The sequence below is a fragment of the Sander lucioperca genome, chromosome 20 (genome assembly GCF_008315115.2).
Source record: "Sander lucioperca isolate FBNREF2018 chromosome 20, SLUC_FBN_1.2, whole genome shotgun sequence".
Lineage (NCBI taxonomy): Eukaryota > Metazoa > Chordata > Actinopteri > Perciformes > Percidae > Sander > Sander lucioperca.
The window spans coordinates 8,690,385-8,710,922 of NC_050192.1; the positions used below are offsets into that span (position 1 = coordinate 8,690,385).

Consider the following 20,538-nt stretch of genomic DNA (forward strand, 5'->3'; position numbering starts at 1 on the left):
CAACTGCCGTCAATCATTTGATTCAAAGCACTTGAACAGAATCTGGATGGATCAATATTCAGTTCACACCTTTGTTGATGTTATCTGAAAGTTCAAAAAGTAAAGAAGATTAACCACAGCCCTGTTTCGTTGTTTGACACAGTGAATAGCTAGCTAAAGCAAGCAACACATATGACTATTAGGTGCCAACCCGCCCTTAGTCACTCTAACCTTCTAATTTCAGGTAATCTTTACCATAATAGTATGCAATGCTATGTTGTAAATATAACAGACATCTAAAATGTCAATTTACAGCACTTTAAACGGCTTTCATATCATAGATCATACCCCAAATCGCCGTTGTTACCACAGCTCTCATAGAATCCAATGCATTCAAATTACCCGCTTGGAACTATTTGGAGACCTGTGAACCACGGCTCTGGTTTTCACTAGCTGTCTTGGTAAACAATGTGGTGGTCTAGTTCCTCCACATCTTTGTCCCACTAAAAGCTTACCGTCAACCAGCTCTCCCAAAAAGTTAGTCTGAAAAAACGGCACTGAGAAGTTGCATGATGAAGCGAGACACAGAACAACAACAAAGGATAAAAGAAACAAAGTGAAAATAACTTACCTTTTGACGCCCACCCTCTTTTCCTCTCTTCTCCTTTTCTCTTCTCTGCTTTGCTTTCAGGCTGAACATAAAGTAGGTCTAATAGGAAATCTGCTCAGCCCCTTCATCCTTTCTGAATATTTTTTTGCAGACTGAATTATTATTACTTTTTGCCTACTGCTGCACTCTTTGACCAATAGCAGAAGGAAATACTAAAACTTTATCATATATATCTACATCCTAGCTTGTCTTTTTAAACTGTTTTGATAAGGGCTCTTAAAAGTTTAATCTATATGAGTGGCAGAGCAGAACTATTGTAATCTTTGTCATCTAATAGGTCTTGCCATTTGAATGTTTTTACATATATTGTGGTGTGGAGCTGACTGTTGTGTTTCTGGCTTGGCAAAAACATTTGAAATGCAAATCAATGTTTCAAATGAAGCAGGCCCTTTCATATATAGCTCACACATTATCTAATCGCTATTTGATTTCACATGCAGGGGCATATCTAAGTGAAATCAAATAATCTTTTTAAACTCCACCGCTACCCCAAACATTAGCCATTGGATTCAATGGCAGGGGGCTGAGTAGACTACTAATGTGCTGGCAATTGAGATCTTAAGTGTCCTTTCACACTCTAATCAAATTGATAAGGTGGTCCTACTGCAAGGGCAATCTCGCTGTCCTCTGCTTTGAAAAATCCGTAGCCTTTAGTTTCTCTATCTACAGTATCTCTGTCTCTGTAAGTCTCTCTCTGTTATCCTGTTTCCAGCAAGGCATTTTAAGAGCCGGTTCGGAGCCGGTGCCTAATCTCGAACCAGTTCTTCGAGTTTCAACAGCCAAAGAACTGGCTCTCGACCAGGAAAACTGGTTCCAGAGCGGCACCAACTCTTTGCTGGTTTTGAACTGGTCTTGAACAAAGTCTTTCTTACATCAGGGGCTGGGGGTGGGGTTATCGTGACCGAAAATGTTGTGATGTTCCCCGGTGGGGACGAAATGTATCCCCCCTCACAGTTATCAATGCTTCTTCACCAATAGACCATATATTATATACCTAAAATAGAAGTATTAAAGTAAATAAGCGCTGTAACGTGAATATAGAACGATAAAATCAGAGTGGCAGTTGCTGGTTGTATTGACCGCTACATAGCTCCGAGAGCAGCTATCAGCAGCAATTGTTCAGCCACCACTAGGTGATTGCGAGCTGGGTACGGACACCGCCAGATGACGGTCCTTTCAGGGATGTGGAGTTAAGCCAGAAAAAGTGAGCATCGTGGGGCACTGACAGTTCAAGTCTGGCACCCAAACGAGTTGTTAGGTTTAGGAAAAAGATCAGAGTTGGATCAAAACACTCCCGAGGAACGAACGAGCCAGGTATCCAGGTTAATAGTATTTTGTTTTCACCGCATATAATGAACACCGTTCCGCTGGCCGAGTGGCTCTATATCTATGGTATTGAAGGGGATTTAAATATTGCATGTTTTGTTTTCCTTTGCTTGCAAAGCCAGGAGAAACATTTGCAGAAAGACGATCTAGTCCGCCATTGTCATTGTTATGTTGTTATGAAGTTGGCGCTAGCGTTTTTGGGGAAAGCTGAGACGTATGACGACGTATACGGTGACATAGTTCTCTGGGCTCTCTAGCCTGTGGAAAAGCTAACAGTTCCGGAGAAGGTTTGCAAGTTGAACCAACTGCAAACCAGCACCAGCCCAGCACTAGAACTAGGTTTACCTTGGTGTGTGTGTGTGTGTGTGTGTGTGTGTGTGTGTGTGTGTGTGTGTGTGTGTGTGTGTCTCTCTGCCATGTGTGTCAACCCTCCCCTTGCAAACAAAGAAGAGTTGAATCTAGATGTCAGTTTTTCAGCCGCGACAAAGCTACAGCCATGTATGTATTGGCTGCAGCACTTGAATGTGGGTGTGACCATGCCCAGTCAAATCCACCAAACAAATTGTTTTGATTCTAAATCAAAACTTTTTGCTTCAAAATCAAAACTTTTTGATCTTGGTTTTTGATTGCAGTGAGAGAAATATGCTCTCAAACCTTTTATTTTGCTTGGATTATAAAGAAACAAAAATAACTCCATAAGATAAGACAACATTTTCAAACAGTCAAATATTCCCTGAAAATGCTGAGATGAAAAATAAGATATAGAAATAAAGCAAATGAAAGTGTACACAGTGGGTATTTATAGTGATTTCACCCCACATAAGAGAAATTATTTCTTTACACATTAGCTTTCAGAATTTGGGTACATATTCAGCCAGTGTGAACAAATATAGTATGCATCTGTAATATGTTAATATTTTGATCAGGTGATAAAGCAGAAGCAATTCAGAAGGCCTCTGTGTAAAGTAGCAATAATACTATTTATAGATTAACATAGAGGCGGTCGAAGGGATAGAAGAGGGCCACTCGTAATGATTAACCCACAGAGAAGTATAACCTTACTCTACAGGTCCCCTTATCTCCATGGATTGTTTTAGCATCTTTCAGCTAGTTATTTTGGTTTTCTGGCCCACAACTTTACTGGTTTAGTACACTGTCACAGCTCTCTGGCACAGCAGTCTGCTTTTTTCATTGAAAAGACATAGCATGCTAAGCATACTAAACCCTTAAGGTCGTGACCCTATATTAGATGCATTATTACGAATTTCTCTTTGATAAGGCTACACTAATAAGGTTCTTTGCAATTTCAACATTTATATTATGTTGCAGTATTGTTCGCTATGAATACATAATACATATTATACTAGAGATCTAATGTTCTTCTAATGTTGTAGCCCTTGGTAAAAATGCTCAGTATGGTGTTATGGGCCAGGTGTATATCATACATCTTTTCGTTTCTTCCCTCCTTCAAGCACTCCTTCTCTTTTCCTCTACCTTTCTATTCTCTTCCGGATTTCTCTGAGATGTACTAAGTCTCTCATCGTCTGTCTCTCTGTTGTTCTAAGATAAAGCCACCTTTCACTGTTTGAGATCAAAGAGTGAGTTTGCATAATGGAAAGAGAACAGTGAGAGTGGTGAAATAAAGCAGAAAAGGAGGGGACTGTGGTTTCAGTTGAATAATATAAAATAGAATGGTGACACTTTCCCTGAACCCTCTCTTTTAAGACTCTTTTTATACACCATTCCAACCAAGACCAAGTAAATCTTACAGGCAATTAGGATGTTATACTCATTCATTGCATCCAGTATATACCAATTTAAAAAAAATACTACTGAATTTTATTCTGTACCTCACCACTTTAGCTTTGCTTTATCAACAGGCAGTTCACACCAGTTTCGTGTGTTTGTGTGTGATCGCAACACAAGTGGATAGCCAAGATACATCGCCGTGTCTGTAATGTGTCTCCAGCTGCCCACCTGTGTTCAGATTTCGTTCCTGCCTACGTCACTTCCGCTAGAAGGGCCCCGCCCCAGTTATTTGGTCCACAGTCTCACCAGCCACATTAGCTGTTGTGTTGGTACAGCAGGAGATGGTGCTGTCAGCAGAATCCAACACATCTCCTTCCATAGGGCAAAACAATGGACGGTCACGCAACGCTTTGTCCAACCTGTCGTAAAATGGGCAAATTATAGAGCGTTGGCGCGCTGTCACCAAAGCAACCACCAAGTCCTGCATTTATGACGTTGTCGGGGAAGCATTAGGACACAATAGCGTTTACACTACAAAAGATATGTGGTCCAGACCACCGGGGCAAGTGGTTTTGAGTGATAGGATCACAACGTGTCTTGGTGGTCACTTGTATTTAGCGCTGTCCACTTCTGATCCGATTGCCCAAGACGCATTTAAAAACAAAGTGTAATGCATGCTATTATTGGCTGGCTAATGATGTTGATCTGTTTTTGTGATTATTTTCAGTTCTGTGAGATGTGGCAGATTGAAATTCCAGCATCATTTGGATCAATGGCCACTGCAGCTTCAGATATTATTTTCCATAATGGGTGTTTTGGGGAGAAAAATGTCTCTCACAGCGATATTTTAATAGAGTTCATTATTTTGGAGATAAATTGTTGTTCTACAGGAAATGGAAATTAGATTTGAGTCACGTTGGGAATCAAAGAATGAATTAGGAAATAAACATGGTTTAGGTTTTATCCTGCCTCAGTGCTGTCTACTGTGGTTCTTGGCAGGCATTCACAACACACTGATGATATTAGATTTTGTGTGGTTGCAACAGTGCTTTGTACTCTGAGGTCTTGCAGGCAGCACATACAGTAGCGTCAAAAGCATTGGTAAGGCAAGGCAAGGCAGCTTTATTTGTATAGCACATTTCAGCAACAGGGCAATTCAAAGTGCTTTACATAAAACATTAAAGAGCAGTTAAAACGATAAAAAAATAAATAAAAAAAACAAAACGGGCAGGACCATATTTCTTTACCATCTCATCCACCACGGGCCCCGCAGGAACATGTGACTTTGTACTCTTGTTACCCATAACAAGAGTGGAAGTACTTCTCTTTACCTACAATATAGCCGTCGCTATAAGGCTTAGTTTAATCAAGGCAAACTTTGCAAAATCCTAAACTGTTTTCTTTAGATTTGATCATAAAATCTATGTCACACCCACGTTGGAAAAATTCTCAGAAATATGCCCGTTATCTGTTCAACAATAGCACTAGATAAAAGACGAGAATAAAATTGACAGTGCAGTATAAGAAATTAACAATTATTTAAAGAAAGGCAACATCAAAAAGAAAGGTCTTCAGTCTTAATTTGAAAGAACTGAGAATATAGTATTTCTTTCTAAACATACATAAACAAAATGTCAATGCAACACGTCCAATTCTTACATTACGCTTGATTGATTATTTATTGTTTGTTTACCGTGTTATTGGGATTGTCATTATTTGACACATTTATTACCACTCTTTATTTTGCCAGCTGAAGTTTGTTGAGAATAGACAGGAACATGTATTGTATGGATTTCCTTGCAGAATTCACTGTACTATCAATATGAACTGACTAAGACAAGTGAGGTGAGTGAGGGAAGTTGTCTTATCACCAAAAGATTGTCTTGTTTAAGGTTGCTGCTGTAATCGCTGCAACCCTCCTTACTTGTTTCTTGATCCTGATAGAAGAAGAATTCAGAGCAACTTTGTTGTCAGATCTGCGTTTTGAATCTCCTTGAAGGGTTCAGTATACTTCAAACAAAGTAGTTAATACGACATGTTGCCCTATGTCCAAAGTGTTCAAACCTGTTCTTAATGGCCACATGAATCAAAGAAATCTGTGTCTTTGTAGTCTCGATATAATGGATTTTACAAATGGGCATTTTGTACCAGTCTCTCTTCTAGGGCATTCATGGGAATGCTTTTAATAGATAATCTGCAATCTGTTTGGGAATAATGTAGGGTTAGACCGGGAAATGATGAAACTGTAAAACTGAATATCGGACCTGACACTTTGACCAGTGTGTCTACAGTGTGTGCACACCTTGGTGATGTTACATTGCAATCGTTTTTTATTCTTCAGGAAAAGCTATTAAAGTAATTGAGACTTTGATATTTGCTGGCAAGCTTAATCATGAATTATAAAAGGGCTCAAGGCAGTCAGGTATCACCAATAAACATATTGGACAGGAAAGGACGCGGCTCAGACTGCCACAAGCTATATTTCAAGGTGTACTTCAATCTCAACTAAGCTTTAAGGGATGCATGTTGTTAAAAATGTACTTATTTAATTTAACGTATACCTGCAAATATATTTTCTGGGTGATCATAGGCCAATCAAAACTATAGCATCAAATACATACATTATATAAGCCACAGATTGTGAGTGTGTGAATGTATCATGATGAATTTAGTTTACAATAATGTCATATATAAAATTGTTAATATATTGTTAAATAATAAAACTGGTATCCATGGATTAACAACATAAATATAGGGTTAAGATCTAATGTAAGATCAACACCTACAGTATAATGTATGATGGAAATTTGTCTTTCTCTGTCATTGGAAGTGCAGTGAACCGTAATTCTTAATTGCTAATGGGCTACTGTCAGACATTTTAGAAAGAGGAAAGTCACAAAGTCTCTCAGGGCAATGAGCAGTGGGATGATTAAGAACACGATGTGCAGAGAAACATTTTTGTCCTTAGTGAAGGCCTGTAGCTTTTATTTCACAGTTCACAGTTTATAGTAATATGCAAAGAAGACAAGTCTTTCATTAAAAAAGACCACCTTTGGCTCTATCTAGCCATATACATCCTCATTTTTAAACTTCTGTTTAAATGACCAAATCTTCATTTTGCTTTAATACAGTATATCTTTACCTTTTTGGTAAAAAAAAAAAAAGGCACTCTGGCTGTACCTTGCTGCTGCTAGTAAGTAGATGACGAGCTTAGTGCAATTCAGCGAGGTGGTTTATTTTCCATTCATTGGCACTGAAGCAAGAGTGATGTGCAAAGTAATACCTATTATAGGATACGGCTGTTTTGCCCTCGTCCGACACTGAAGTGACTCCAAAGCTGATTGTCACCCACCCTGTGAGACTCACAGACAGGAGTGGTAAAAAAGAGCGAAAAAAGAGAGAAAAGACTGCTGCTACTGTGAATAAAGCTTGACAGAATAAAAAACAACCAACATAGAGATGCCTCATCCAAATGAGCATGAACCGAGTAAAACTTCATATATTTGCACTCTGTGGTATTCTGACATCAAGACAGGTTTATGTGAAAGAAAATGATTGCAATAACAGTACTGTAACTCTATTTCCACATTTCAAAACATCCCCCAATTCCCTTCCTCCCCTATTCTCATCCTTCCTCGCTTATCTCCTTTTCTTCCTCAGTCTCCGCTCTCATCTATTTTTCTCTTTCTTTCCTCGCTCTCCCGTGCTCATCATTTTGCTTTTTATTGACTATTCCCTCAACCACTGTAGCCTAATGAGCTTCTCCCTCACTTTCTTCGTTTGTCAGTGTGTCTGTCTTATTCCCATCTCTCCACCCTATCTCTACAGGCTTTTCCTTTTAAAGCACTAATAACTCGGTCTGCTACTAGATTAGCAACCCCCCCAATAACATTAGCCCCATCACATTTCATCTCTTGCTTTATTAGTGGGGATTCTGCACTAATGATCAGGCACATTTTGGTGGTGTTCGTGTATTCCAGTTTAGGGTGCTATGTCTGCACTCAGATGTGTGTTAACATGTTTGACTGTGTCTGAACAAGTGTACCGGCATGCATGTGTGTGTAAGTTCTCACGTGTCCGCTTCATTGCTCTTGGCGGGTGCCACTGGAGCGATTTACGACTCCGGTGGGACAAGGTATTGGTGGGGGACGAGGCGGGTAGGGAAAGAGAAAAGAGGGGAGGGGTGAACCCTGGTAGTAGAGACAATCCCCAGTCCTACTATCAGCAAGGCAGAGTTATTGACTGTGTTTGTAGCTGCCTGAGACACTTAGAGCTGGAGCTCTAGGGGCCGCACATTGCTGCAGCGGGTGTCTCTGAATGTCGTCATTCTCTACAGTGGTGCAAAAGTGCCATTGCTCTGTGTATCTTCGCCTTTGTTTTGTTTTTTACAAAGGTGAAGATGGCTTTAACACACATAACCACTCATGATTTATAAATACATAAACATCTCTTATATCTTGATGTAAAAATACTACTAAAGTCAACACCTTAACACCTTGCTACAGGCAATCAACCGGGGCAAGAGCCAATTTCCATTTCAATTGAATGCATCATAATCAATGTTCTGCCTGTATTTTGCAAATAACAGTCACTGCAATGAAAAATACTTCACTTTCATCATCAGGCTTTAGCCAATAACCCAAGGCTTAACAAAAATAAAAAAGTTATTAGTCTGTCCCATCTTTCTAACTGCTCTGCCATGGCAACAGTTAATGTTCATACATCAATTTTGACTACTGGTGAAACAAGAATCGCTAACATTGACTGGGTATAAGTGTAATCTCTCAGAGCAAGGAGCTTATCTAAATGGCTAAAATGTAAAAATGTCATTGGTCTCCAATTACTCAGACATATTGCTCTGGTGAAAGTGGTGATACATGTACAGTAGTTAGCTTTAAGGCGAAGCCACCCATTTCAGTCACACCAGAGCAGCTCCACCAGTTGCCGAGAGGTACAGTTAGTGCCAGATCTGATCAGAGCACCTTTTAACTTGTTCACCTTTCAGATTTGATAAGCTCGCTTTCATGTTTATCCAGTCCCCACACCTATAGATAAAAAGATCTATTATTTACTTGACACCACTTTTAACGGGGGAGTCTATTTGGGTTTAACAACCTCCTTAAGGGGATCAGATGGATGGGGTGGAGTGTCATTGATGGTAATCAGGGCTCTCCAGCTGCTTCACGTGTCTTGAAAAGGAGGTGTGAGATTTGATGACAGGGTTTAATCACCTGCCTCTTGGACTCTAAGAGGCTTCGGGTTTTAGCTTCACATCGCACCCTGCAGTTAAATGATCTTGGATGTTCTCATTTTCTCTTGTCCCTCCTTCACCATAATTATCCCTCAGTAGAAATTTGAGCTGATTGTGTTATGGTCTTTTAAACAAATGTCTACGGTGCGAAGCGAGCCAAAGGTCACCAAGATCATGCGACGATCTGGGATGCGTATGGCTCGAGATGCACAGATTGCGACTGTGATTGTATCTGCAGTAGGCAATGTCACAATTAGATGAAGATTGAGCTAAACTGTGTGTTTTTTTTGGGGGACCAGGGGGCTAAAAGTGTCTGACAGGAAAATCAAAGACTCCAGTTTGTCTGAGTTCACACTGCTTGTCTGTCTCACTCAGGATTCCTGTGGGAAAAGCCTGCTGCTGAGTGTCAGAACCCAGTCGGAGAAAAGAAGTCACTCTCTTTTAATGCATGAGTGGGCGTCAAGTACGAGTGTGTGTGCTTGTATATATGATATTGTGTGAGTGTGTGTGTGTGTGTGTGTGTGTGTGTGTGTGTGTGTGTGTGTGGCTTTTGTATTGGCACTGCAGTGTGAGTTTTGACAGTAATGATGTGCGGCCTTCACAAATTGACAGACAGGGAAGGAGAGAATGAGAACAAGAATGGGAGATGAGGCATGAGGAAAACTAGAACGACAGAGCCTGAGAGAAAAATGTTGTCACACAGTGAAGCAAGAGTGGACAATAGCAGAATGTCGCTCAGTAGACTACCTGTCTTTCTCTTTCCTTTTTGCCTTTTCTCTCTCAAGTTGTCCCTCTTTCCTCTTATCAGTCTATCTTCCTCTCCTCTATCTCCTTCCATCCCCATCTTTCAACCCAGGGTCACAGGCTAAAGTTGTTTAACACAGCAGGTCAGCCAGGTTCACTTTCACTGAGGAAATGAGCTTAGTCCCTTTTAACCTGCACCTGCAGACAATCCACCATCCAAATAAAAAACAGTCATACAATTACAAATGAGATGAACGGCCTGTTCTCTCCCGTACATTCTACAGGTTTAGAAATACACCAATGAATCCATGTAATCTGTTTGGAAAACATTCCATTTTCTTTCCATCCTGGGAAGAGCCTGAAAGGTGCTGCACTGACATTCCCATTGTTGTCAAGGTGGTATGGTTTAATGGGGAATTTTGCACAATGGCGCCATTGACTTGACTGAGATTAATAGGGGACCCAGGGAAGGCGATGGAGTAACTTGACCATAACAATGGCTGCTATCCATCAGTAATGCAGCCCAATTGCATGTTTGTATGAAATAATCCATTACAGGCAACAAAGGGAAAGCCACAAGCCGCTCTCATCCCTGAGTGTATCCCTGGAGATCTAAATACTTCCCCTGCTACGCTAAGAAAGAAACATGACGCGGACAAGGACAATTGTATACCTCCGATGTGCTCCGTCGCCTCCTCTCACGCAGCAGATTACAGCACTGCATCAGATGTAGATGTAATGGATTAACTTGTCGTAGCGCATTATCAGGCTTGTCTATGCACATGCAATTTGCACATATGACCTCTTATTAAAAAGCAACCTTTCTCTATCTAAATTGCTCCTTTCCTGATATCTTTTTTGCTTCTTCCACCATCAGCAGAAGCTAGGCTAAAGTACTCTATGTGACAACATGAATTGGGGATTTTAAGGTACACCAATATTCCCTGGAGGAATATGGTGTAGGATTATCAGTGGACTGGTTTGGGCAGTAATGGTTTACAGTATGTAACAGAAATAGTGGCACTATAATCTGATACAGTTACAAACCTACAAAAATCAATTCTGAGAAGGTGATAAATGATGATAGATTTCTTCTTAAAGGCAAACCTTATACTGTATGCTCATCAGGAATACTTGAATACTGTAAAACCAATGATATGTAAATCGCAAACTATACATTTTCAGTCATGATCTGAATGATGAGGAAGAAATTAAACTTTTTTAGGAAATTACCTTTTTAGAAAATGACCTTTTTTAGGACGTTTTTGGGCAGGGAGAACCATTTGGTGTATTTTTTGTCGATTACATTTTATATAAATAACCTTGCCAGTGCTTTAAATGGATGCCAGTTTGTTTACACTGGAGAAGAGGCTTACAGGCAGGAAGCCGTGTGTGTTTACTGGGTTTCGGGGGCTGTCTTTTGGAGAGGGTTTCTGTCTGTGAGGTGCCTTAGCTCTGGAGAGCTTTTAATGAGTGCTGATCGTGTTAGCCATGGCATCAGGAGAAAAGGGCGCTTTCGTTGCTATATTCTCACACAGAGCCACACGCGCAAACAGATGTACAAAAATACACATACAGATATGCATTTAAGCATGTTGCGAACACTGTATGTGCCACATCTCTGGTAGCTACCAGACAAAGTAAAGCAAAACTCTTCTTGATCCTTGCATCCTCCAAATAATTACTTTTTGTATCTTTCTCGGTGTGTGTGTGTGTGTGTGTATCTACATGGAATACTGAAGCTTTTATATCCCTACAAATCACCCCCAATCCTTTTTCCCTTGGTCCTTTCTCCTCATATCTCTTACAAACCTCCTTCAAACAGCTTGTATCTCCCATTCTGTCGATCTCTATCTGTGTTCACTTTGCCTCATCTCTATTCTCATTCGTCTTTCTCGTGCTGCTTTTTTCTCTCCACCCTCTTCTCCTTCTCTCTGTCTCTGTCTTCCTCTCTCATTATCAGTCTGCTTCTCTAATCTTTCTGTATTTACAATTTTTGCAGTAATTTCACAAAGATGATAGGGGAGAAAGGCTTTAAACTAGAATTACTGCCTCACAGTTGTATGCCTTCGCCAACAAATCATGTTGCAGTTTACATCTATGTCTGTCCAGACTCATGCAATATATGTAGTGAAGACTTTGAAGGAATTAAATAAAAAGGTATTAAGTGTATTTTTGGCGAAACAGAAGTTATCATTACATTTATAAGTATGATTCGGCTGAATATTTTCAAGTGAGAAACATACAACAATAATCACCTAAAACTCAATATCAGCAAAACCAATGAGCTTGTGGTGGACTAACAGAGGAACAGGAGGCCCCCTGTCCTGGTTGTCATCCAGAGAATGGAAGTGAAGAAGGTGGACTCATACATGTCCAGTTTGTAAAAAACTGGACTGGACTCAGAACACCGAAGCCCTCTTCAGGAAGGAAAAGCGCTGACTGTTCATTCTGAGGAGACTAAAGGGCCGTTCACATTGTACGTGCAAGCGGCAGCGCTGCGTTATGAAACCCATTGTCAATGGCTTGTGCGCACAACAACTGGTCTGCCGCTGCGCTGAGCAAAGCGCAGCGCAAGCGGCATTTCGCGCGCAGCGGTCAAAGTTCAACATGGTTCAACTTTCACCGCGGCACGCGCAAGAGCGGCCGCAGTGCGCTGTGATGTGCATTTAAGTGTCTGAAAAAAAACAACAACAAAAACACAGAATACACGTGGATCCACAAACGGAACATGGATGAGAGGTTGATTTTGACCGCCAGCGATCTCCCAGAGCTGTATAGGCTACAACACATGTTCGAGGTCGTACAGAGACCTCGGATGCAAAACTATGCTGTGGAAGCATATTTTCACCATAATAGGCATGCCAGCTGTGTAGGTTATTGTATGCCTCTTAAAGCTCTCGCCAAAATGCAACCTAGGGTCTTTTTGTGAATGTACCCGAGTCAAACTTTCGTTTAAAAGCATATTTAGGACGGAAGCGTCACTTTTAAGATGTACTGTATTTTCGTTTTTCGGTCAAATGGCCTATTGAATGGAAGTAATAGGGGCACTTTTATGCTAGCCTCAAAATAAAAAATTTTAAAACACTAAGAAGGCTCGACACAATATGAAACTTTGCTCCAAGTATCACCAGGGGCTCTACACATGAACTTGAGCATTGAGAACATTGTTTGTGTACCCAGAGTTTACTAAAAAGAGAGGTTTTGAACAACTCACCGTAGCTCTTGTTGTTTCCGGCTGCTACCACCTCGGCAGTCAAAACGAGTCAATATCAAAACAAGTAGCCACAGATTTAGTATATCCCTTGTGCACCGGTGTAGTTAAGGTGTACAGCCCCTGGTGATACTGCAAAGTTTCATGTTGTGTCGAGCCTTCTTAGTGTTTTAAAATTTTTTATTTTGAGGCTAGCATAAAAGTGCCCCTATTACTCCCATTCAAAAGGCCATTTGACCGAAAAACTAAAATACTGTACATCTTAAACGTGGCGCTTCCGTCCTAAATATGCTTTTAAACGAAAGTTTGACTTGAGTACATCCACAAAAAGCATTTTGGCGAGAGTTACGCTATAATTGAAATCATTCAGGTTTGTTTTAGCTATGTGAAATCAACATGGACATGTCTCCATTGAAATACAATCCTATGTTACATTTTTTCTCAGTTATTTTGGTGCATTTGGCAAATCATAATTTGCATTTCCACAACAGTGAGTGCATTTCTTAAAACAATTGGTGTAAACTGCACCGCATAGTGACTGACCTGAAAAATTGTGTATCTTGCTGGAAATCATTTGTTTGTGTCCAAAGCAAGTATTTATACCAATGAATCAAAATGACAACCTTACGTCATTGTTTATACCAAGATAGTGAAACTGCTTTGTGTTGTTGTCCATATTTAACAGTTCACTCTGGTAAGTATAGTCTAATGAACAATGCACATGAAAGGGAGCATTATTCCCTATGTGACAAAGTTACACATTATTGTCATCTCTGATCTGAGAAATGCGCCAAAGCAACTGAGAAGAACTGTAGCCTACTGTTGTGAGCTGCGAAAACCAAATACCAAGTTGATTATACAGCTCCATACAGGTATTTGTAGGATGTATTTGTATTTGTATGTTTATATGATGTAAAATATGTTTGGACTGATTGACACAAGTCATGTTCATTTTCATTGAAGTTCACATATAGGTAGTTAGGTATATGGCCTTTACACAGAATAACTACCCATTTCCAAGTGTGTAAGCTCCAGTTTTGGAGGAATTAATTGCACATATGCATTAAACAAAGTGTTTTCCAGAGAATGAATGATGAATGTCTGAATGTAGGCTCATATCTTAGCATTATTATACCCAACTGCAATGACTGCAGACCTCATAATTACACATAGTGTTGAAATGCAACATTTTATTTAGCAATGACAATAATCCACACGTCTTCATCTATTTAGAGGAGGAGTGTAAGAAAAGGTGGAAGAACCTAAGGGACACGTACCTACATAAAGGAGAGGAGGCAACAGAGAGACAAAAAGTGGTGCAGGGGCAGACCAAAAAAGTACTTGGAATGTCTTTTCTGGAGCCACACGTCAGGGAGAGACAAATAGCCAGACACTCCGTTGTAGAAATGGGCTTTCGGATCGCATCTGGGAAATCGTAGGCCCGACTCTCGTCAGCAGACTGTCAAATTGCTCCCTGTTGAGCCGAAAGTAACCCTGGAACCGGTCAAAGTGAAAGTGGAGCTCCTTCACCAGCCGGAATTCCCCCAACTGCTCTCTGGACCTGAGGGTCTCGTGCACCCACACCCTTCTTGCTGCTGCCTTCCTCCGTCTTCGCCTCACAACCAGGGCAAGTGCCAAGGCATTCTTTTAGTTCAAAGACAGAAACATCGTCTCCACCAAATCACTACTGTGTATCCACAATGTCGCATGTACTGCACGTCTGATGTAAACACCGGACGCAGACGTGACGTGCATTCAAATATTGGCGCATGTATGACGTAAATTTGCGCTGAGCCCGGCGGCGAGCACAACAAATATATTTGGGAATAGGACAACCTAGCGGCGAGCGCAGCGCATGCCGCATACAATGTGAACGGCCCATTAGGGCGTTTTCACACCTGAAAGAAGAACCAAGGTTCATGTTTTTGTTACATTGTATACATTTGATCCGATAAGTTTTGGTTTCACACTGCAGTTATGCAAGTGCACTAAAGATCTATACGTGACAAAACTACGTCCTGCTGATGTATTCTCTGCTCTGAGCGCATTCACCGTCACTCACTCTCTCATGTAGCCTACACACTAAGCTATTCCTTAAAGGAGCTTCCCCGGTCTTGTAACACAAGGAGAGCCTGCCAGAGCTTCTTGTATTTGGTCCGAAAGTCCGAACCATCCAAAAATGCTTTCACACTATACACAAACCGGACCATGGTTCAGTTTGGTCTGGACCGAGACCACCTCTTTTTATTGGATCAAAATCTTTGATGTGGACCGTCGTCTGGGGGAGGTTTCACACCTGTAATTTTGGTTCGGATCAAACTGAAAAGTCCGAAAGTCCGGACCAAATGAGGTAGGTGTGAAAACGCCCTCGGATCCTTCAGCCCCTGCAGATCTTCTATCAGTCTGTAGTAGCCAGTGCTTTGTTCTTCGCGGTGATGTGCTGGGGTGGTGGCATCAAGGCTTGGAGGTCAACAGTCCCAACTAGGGCTGTCCCAAACGATTATTTTTTAAATGATTAATCTAGCGATTATTTTTTCGATGCTGCAGCCATACAGTCTCGAAGTTTTCCCAAACTTGCGATCTAACTCTTGTGGGTCGCCACCACTCGCCATACTCGTCCTTTAGTGCTGCTATCTTTAACTCACTCACTGGACTGTCGACCTGACAAAAAACTGCATGTAGGCGGAGCTCGGCTAGCTTCAGAGCTAAGGCGGAGCTACAGATTAGGTGTCCCTAGAACCCGCGTATCTAACAGTAGTTCTGCATTACATTAGTTCCGCATTAAAGTTGTCCTTTGAGATTTTGAATATAAAATGTCATCACTTTATCATTTTATGCTATTAGACATTATGTGAAAATGTGTCATAGCATATTAATTATTGAGTTTTGGCCAAAAAAAACCTCTAAAATCTACTCAGTTTATCCTTGAGTCCAAGTGGACATTTGTGCCAAATTTGAAGAAATTCCTCCAAGGCGTTCATGAGACCCCGCGTTCACGAGAATGGGACGTATGGATAGACATACATATGGACGGATGGACGTACAGACGTATGTGCGGATGGACAACGTATTGCCTCAGGCAATGGCTAACGCTGGCGCGGAGGGATGAAACCCTCAAGCACCAGAATCTCTGGGAGTTTCTCCCAGTTGTTGCTGGAGCTCCAGAATGCATCTGTTTCACTAAATGCCGGCGCCTAAAGTAATTAAAATGTTGCTGGAACAAGTGAAGTCCTTGAACCTCCGCCTCTCTCAATCCTTCTCTCTCCCTGTTGCCATGGTGCTCCAGGCAACCAGTACAACTTGTGGTATGCCACCCGCCACAGCGTTCCATTATAGAATGAGAGCTGCCGCTTTTGCGCTCTCTCAATTTCTCTCTCCCTCTCTCTATTGCTCTTGAGAAAATGTGTCATGGTTTTCCCTCAGTAGCCCCCACCTCCTTGACAACCCTGGTAGCGGAACTTGTGCTTATTTAAGCCCTCATTACGAAGACCAACATTGTGTTAACCTTATCACCGCTAAAAGGTTACCTCTGTATGTATGCTTGGAATTGCAATCCAATTAACAAGTATAAAAATAGAGATATAAACCAGACTGGGTTTTTGTGCAGAAAACCCCAAGGGCGCTTATACAACCAGCCAGGTCACTTAAGGCCTGTTTGGATTTATTTGGTTTTGCAATGTTGGTTGTGCAAAACCAAGTTCTCAAATAGTTATGAGAGACACTGTTAGTAAGTAATACAATAAACCTGCCTTTTTACTGTAGCCTTCTTGAAATAGGTAAGTATGTAACCTTATCAAACACTGTATGAAAGCATCTGCATTCATCATGTTTTTTTCCAATCGTTTAATCAGTGTTTTCCTTTTATAGAGTGTAGCCAACAACAGAGCAGTGTCCAATCGGGAATTAAATTATATAACTTGTACTTAACTTGAATCATTGTGACATTGCCTACAGCAATGCATACAGTGCATATGTTAAGGTGTTGGTAAACTTTAGTACTTTATCCCAATATTATCATATCCCTCTCTTTCATTCTGCCCCCTGTAACACCAATGAGCACTGCTGCACCTACATGGACTGATGACTTTGCGAAGGTATCGCCACTAATGAGCTGACATCAGCCATCCATCAGCATATAAGGGATGTAGTCCTAATACCCATAAGATAAAATACACAGCCATTTACCCCGTGACCTACTTTGACCCAGGAACATCTCTCTTCAAACACCCACAAAGCACATGACTCACCCTCCCATCCAAAGCAGCATCTGATTAACACCAATACCGCAGCCATGGCATGTGCATGGATGCTGGCGATGAGAAAAGCCTGTAACTCTCACTGCCTGCGGCAGGCTTTCCACTTTCTAGAGTTAGATTTGGGAGCCCTAGCCAAGCCTGCTTCTGTGGTATTTTATGGCAGAGCTTGGCCTCTTGATCATGGGCTGGGTGCAGCTGAGCAGCCTGCCAAGGGTCCTCATACAACGCCCAGAGCTTGGAATCTGCACACCAAGCTCCACTTGGCAGTATCTAATTGAAAGCAGTAAGCATATTCTCCTGTGAGTCCTCTCAGCTGTCCGTTGGGGGTCCATTACCTCAGGACCATCTCTGTTTCTCTCTGCACACTGAATCTGAACTAAACTTGCAGATTGAAGTGAGAGTGCAAAACAAACAAACTTACAGGCCAGTTTGATGTCAATTATTTTCTTCTAAATGTAGTGATTGTGATTCCTTAGGGGTGTCTTTGTCCCCTGTTGGCCTGGGGAGAGTTTAGACAACCATGTGCCTCTCTCATTTGCACTGTATCACCAGTTGACAGGTCAAGCAGAAGGCACCATTTCTCGCATGAGATTCTGTGTCTCTGCGGTGGTGGGCAAGTATTTTTCTGTATTCCACCTGGATATCTATTTGGTAATGTCATTTTAACCTGTGTTTTGAGAGGTATTACATGTAGCATTTTAACATCAATAAATCATTACCACATTCAGTATAGGTACTGTGAACAAATGAGAACCTCCCTGAGAACGCTGGCTGCCCTTGTTGGCTGTTGCACTGTATTTGCATTCCACAAGACATCAGCTGGATTGCTTAACAGCACGAGACAGAAACCATTAATACTTTACAAATAAAAGCTGCTAAGGGTAGTTTTTGGCTTCTAACTGTCTTATTATATATTAAAGCAATTGCAAAACTTCAGAGAGAGAGAGAGAGAGAGAGAGACCACAAGCAGCTACAGCCTCTTTGCAACAACACAGTTAAAAGGAAATGTGATTGGTAAAGTGTTATGCTTGCCACCAGCGATGTAAATGGGAGCCCATATAATCACAAACCTCACTACATTTACCAGGTGTGTGCGGAGTTTGGGATGTCAACCAATTTGACGACGAGGTCAAGGGTTGATACAGTACAAAGACATAGCTGTCTCATTTTGGTCGGTGCAGCCCTATCGGTATTCTCATGTTTTATTCACCATGCAGGTGGTTCACCTCTCTCGTTCCTCCATTCCAGCCACTTTATCTGCAGTCCAATTTTGCTGTATGTCAAGTTTTAATACACATGTTCTCTTGAAACAGTAATTGAAATAGGAATATTCAGATCATCAAAATTAAATTGACATAGATAGTTTTGTATCCGCAGGCTCATTCCCTAAAGCTGGTTAAACTGTAGTAACTTGAGCAGAATTTGGAGTATCGCCACAGTTTCCTGTACATAAAACATTCAGCACCCGTTATCAAAATCCCTCACAGAAAAAGCCTTTTTATGGCTGAAAAGAGTTTATTTGCAGACCTGGTATCCATATGTGCTGTCCCAACTGTCATTCTGTTGCTCCTTCCTCTGGCCCTCTACTGCCCAATCCACTATGGTTGTAAACCTTATCCTCCCAATTTACTTTCTCTTTATGAGCTATTACCATGTCACGTTATATACAAGAAGTTCTCCCTGTATCTCTTGTGTGCTCCCCCAGTATCTGGTACAAATCAAATATCTGCCTTCCTGCATGCCTTCCCACTCAACCAGCTTCTCTCCCCTCCACATTTTCCACCTCTCTTGGATATGTAAAGAGAGGTGGAGCGGCGCTCTCCATCTACTCACTGAGCACACAGTGGTTCTGTGAGCAAAACCAGTGTGCTGTACAATTTTATTTCGTGACGGTCACAGAGAGGACCCCAGACACAACGTGAGAAAAAAAATACACAAAAAGAAATACACAATCTAAGATTTCAGTTGGCCTGTGGAGCTCACACAGGGGAGTGTTTACTTAAATGTGTCTGGTCTGCCTTTTTTCGTAGTTTAGCTCCTGAAAGGATATTTTTTTATCTCTCTTTTTTTTTGGGGCCCCCAGCTTGCTTTTGCGTCATGTTTTCTTTCTTTTGTGAGATGTTTTCTACTGTGCTGTGAGACTGTGAATGGGTAGGTTATACAATCTGAACTGCATTGAATAGAACCTTTCCACGTGGACCCCTTTTTGCAGATGTAGCAGAGGTTATCTATAAAGTACAGAACAACAAAAGGCACCTCTCACCTCCTTCTCCAATCTGCGAGCCTTAACTCGTATCCAGTTTTGCCCACGCGCAGCCACCTCCCGGCCTAAACTTTACCTCCATCACGTATTTCTCCTTTTCTGTATTATATAGCTTTCCCTTATTTTTTTTAATTATTTTTTTTCAGCCCATCTTTTTGTGGTGAGTATAGCTGTACTCTGCCATAGTTTGGGTCCATGGCTGCAATGGCACATACATCGATTTAATTATAATAAACAAGTAGGGGAGCTTGCTTGTGACTAATCTTAGTCAGCTTGATTAATGATGTTTGTGTAGCCAGAGTCTGAAATTAGCCAGAGATATAGAAGAGCGGTTCTCTCTCTTTCTCTATGCATGTGTGTGTATACATATGTGTTTGGTATGCTCTAGGTGTTGTGTTTCAAAAATGGTTGCACTCTAGTTGAATGCACAGGGGCAACTCCCCTCCCCAATCACTATACAATCTGTGTGCATCACTGATCTCTGAAAAACAATCCATGAATCATCATTAGTTATTATGATAATTATGTACATTTCATACCAAAAAGCAGTAGTAGCTCTCCCAATGCTGCATAAACCACTCCGTGTAGCAGAAGTGTTGATTCAAGAATTATTTTTATTTACAACTTTTTCACCACTGACACTGTCGGTGATGTTTTAGGAAACATTTTTAAATGTATGCAAATTAATTGTATTACTGCTCTCTACTGAATGAAACTTGACTGCAGTGCAATTATGCTGATTGTTCATTACATTAATTTTTCTGTAGCTTTCAATACTATCTTTAACCCTCACTGTTAGTATTCAATTTGGACTCCTAAATTACTTGAAATAGCATGGCACTGGAACAATTGAAGCCCAAGAAGAAGATAAAAATAACCTACTGTAAATTACTTACTTAATTTAACTTAAATTACTTAATGTGTCAAAGTGATTCATTTTTCATTAGGGAGCAAAATATGTATTTGAACTTACACCAATGGTTTTATTTCTATTTTGACTGCGTGTTAGAGGACTATTATGTATTTCATTATGTGGATAATGAATAATAGGGTAGCCTGCATATTATCTTGCAGCTCCTGATATTG

At 41.0% G+C, this 20,538-nt stretch overlaps 1 long non-coding RNA gene across 1 annotated transcript; it reads right to left on the reverse strand.

Moving 5' to 3' along the window:
* Positions 1-1,056: 1,056 nt before the first annotated feature.
* On the reverse strand, positions 1,057-15,617 carry LOC118494009. The gene is made up of 3 exons (XR_004896075.1): positions 15,536-15,617; positions 5,640-5,643; positions 1,057-1,069 (listed from the first exon to the last, which is right to left on the reverse strand). It is a non-coding gene; the product is annotated as an uncharacterized LOC118494009 (long non-coding RNA).
* Positions 15,618-20,538: the final 4,921 nt, after the last annotated feature.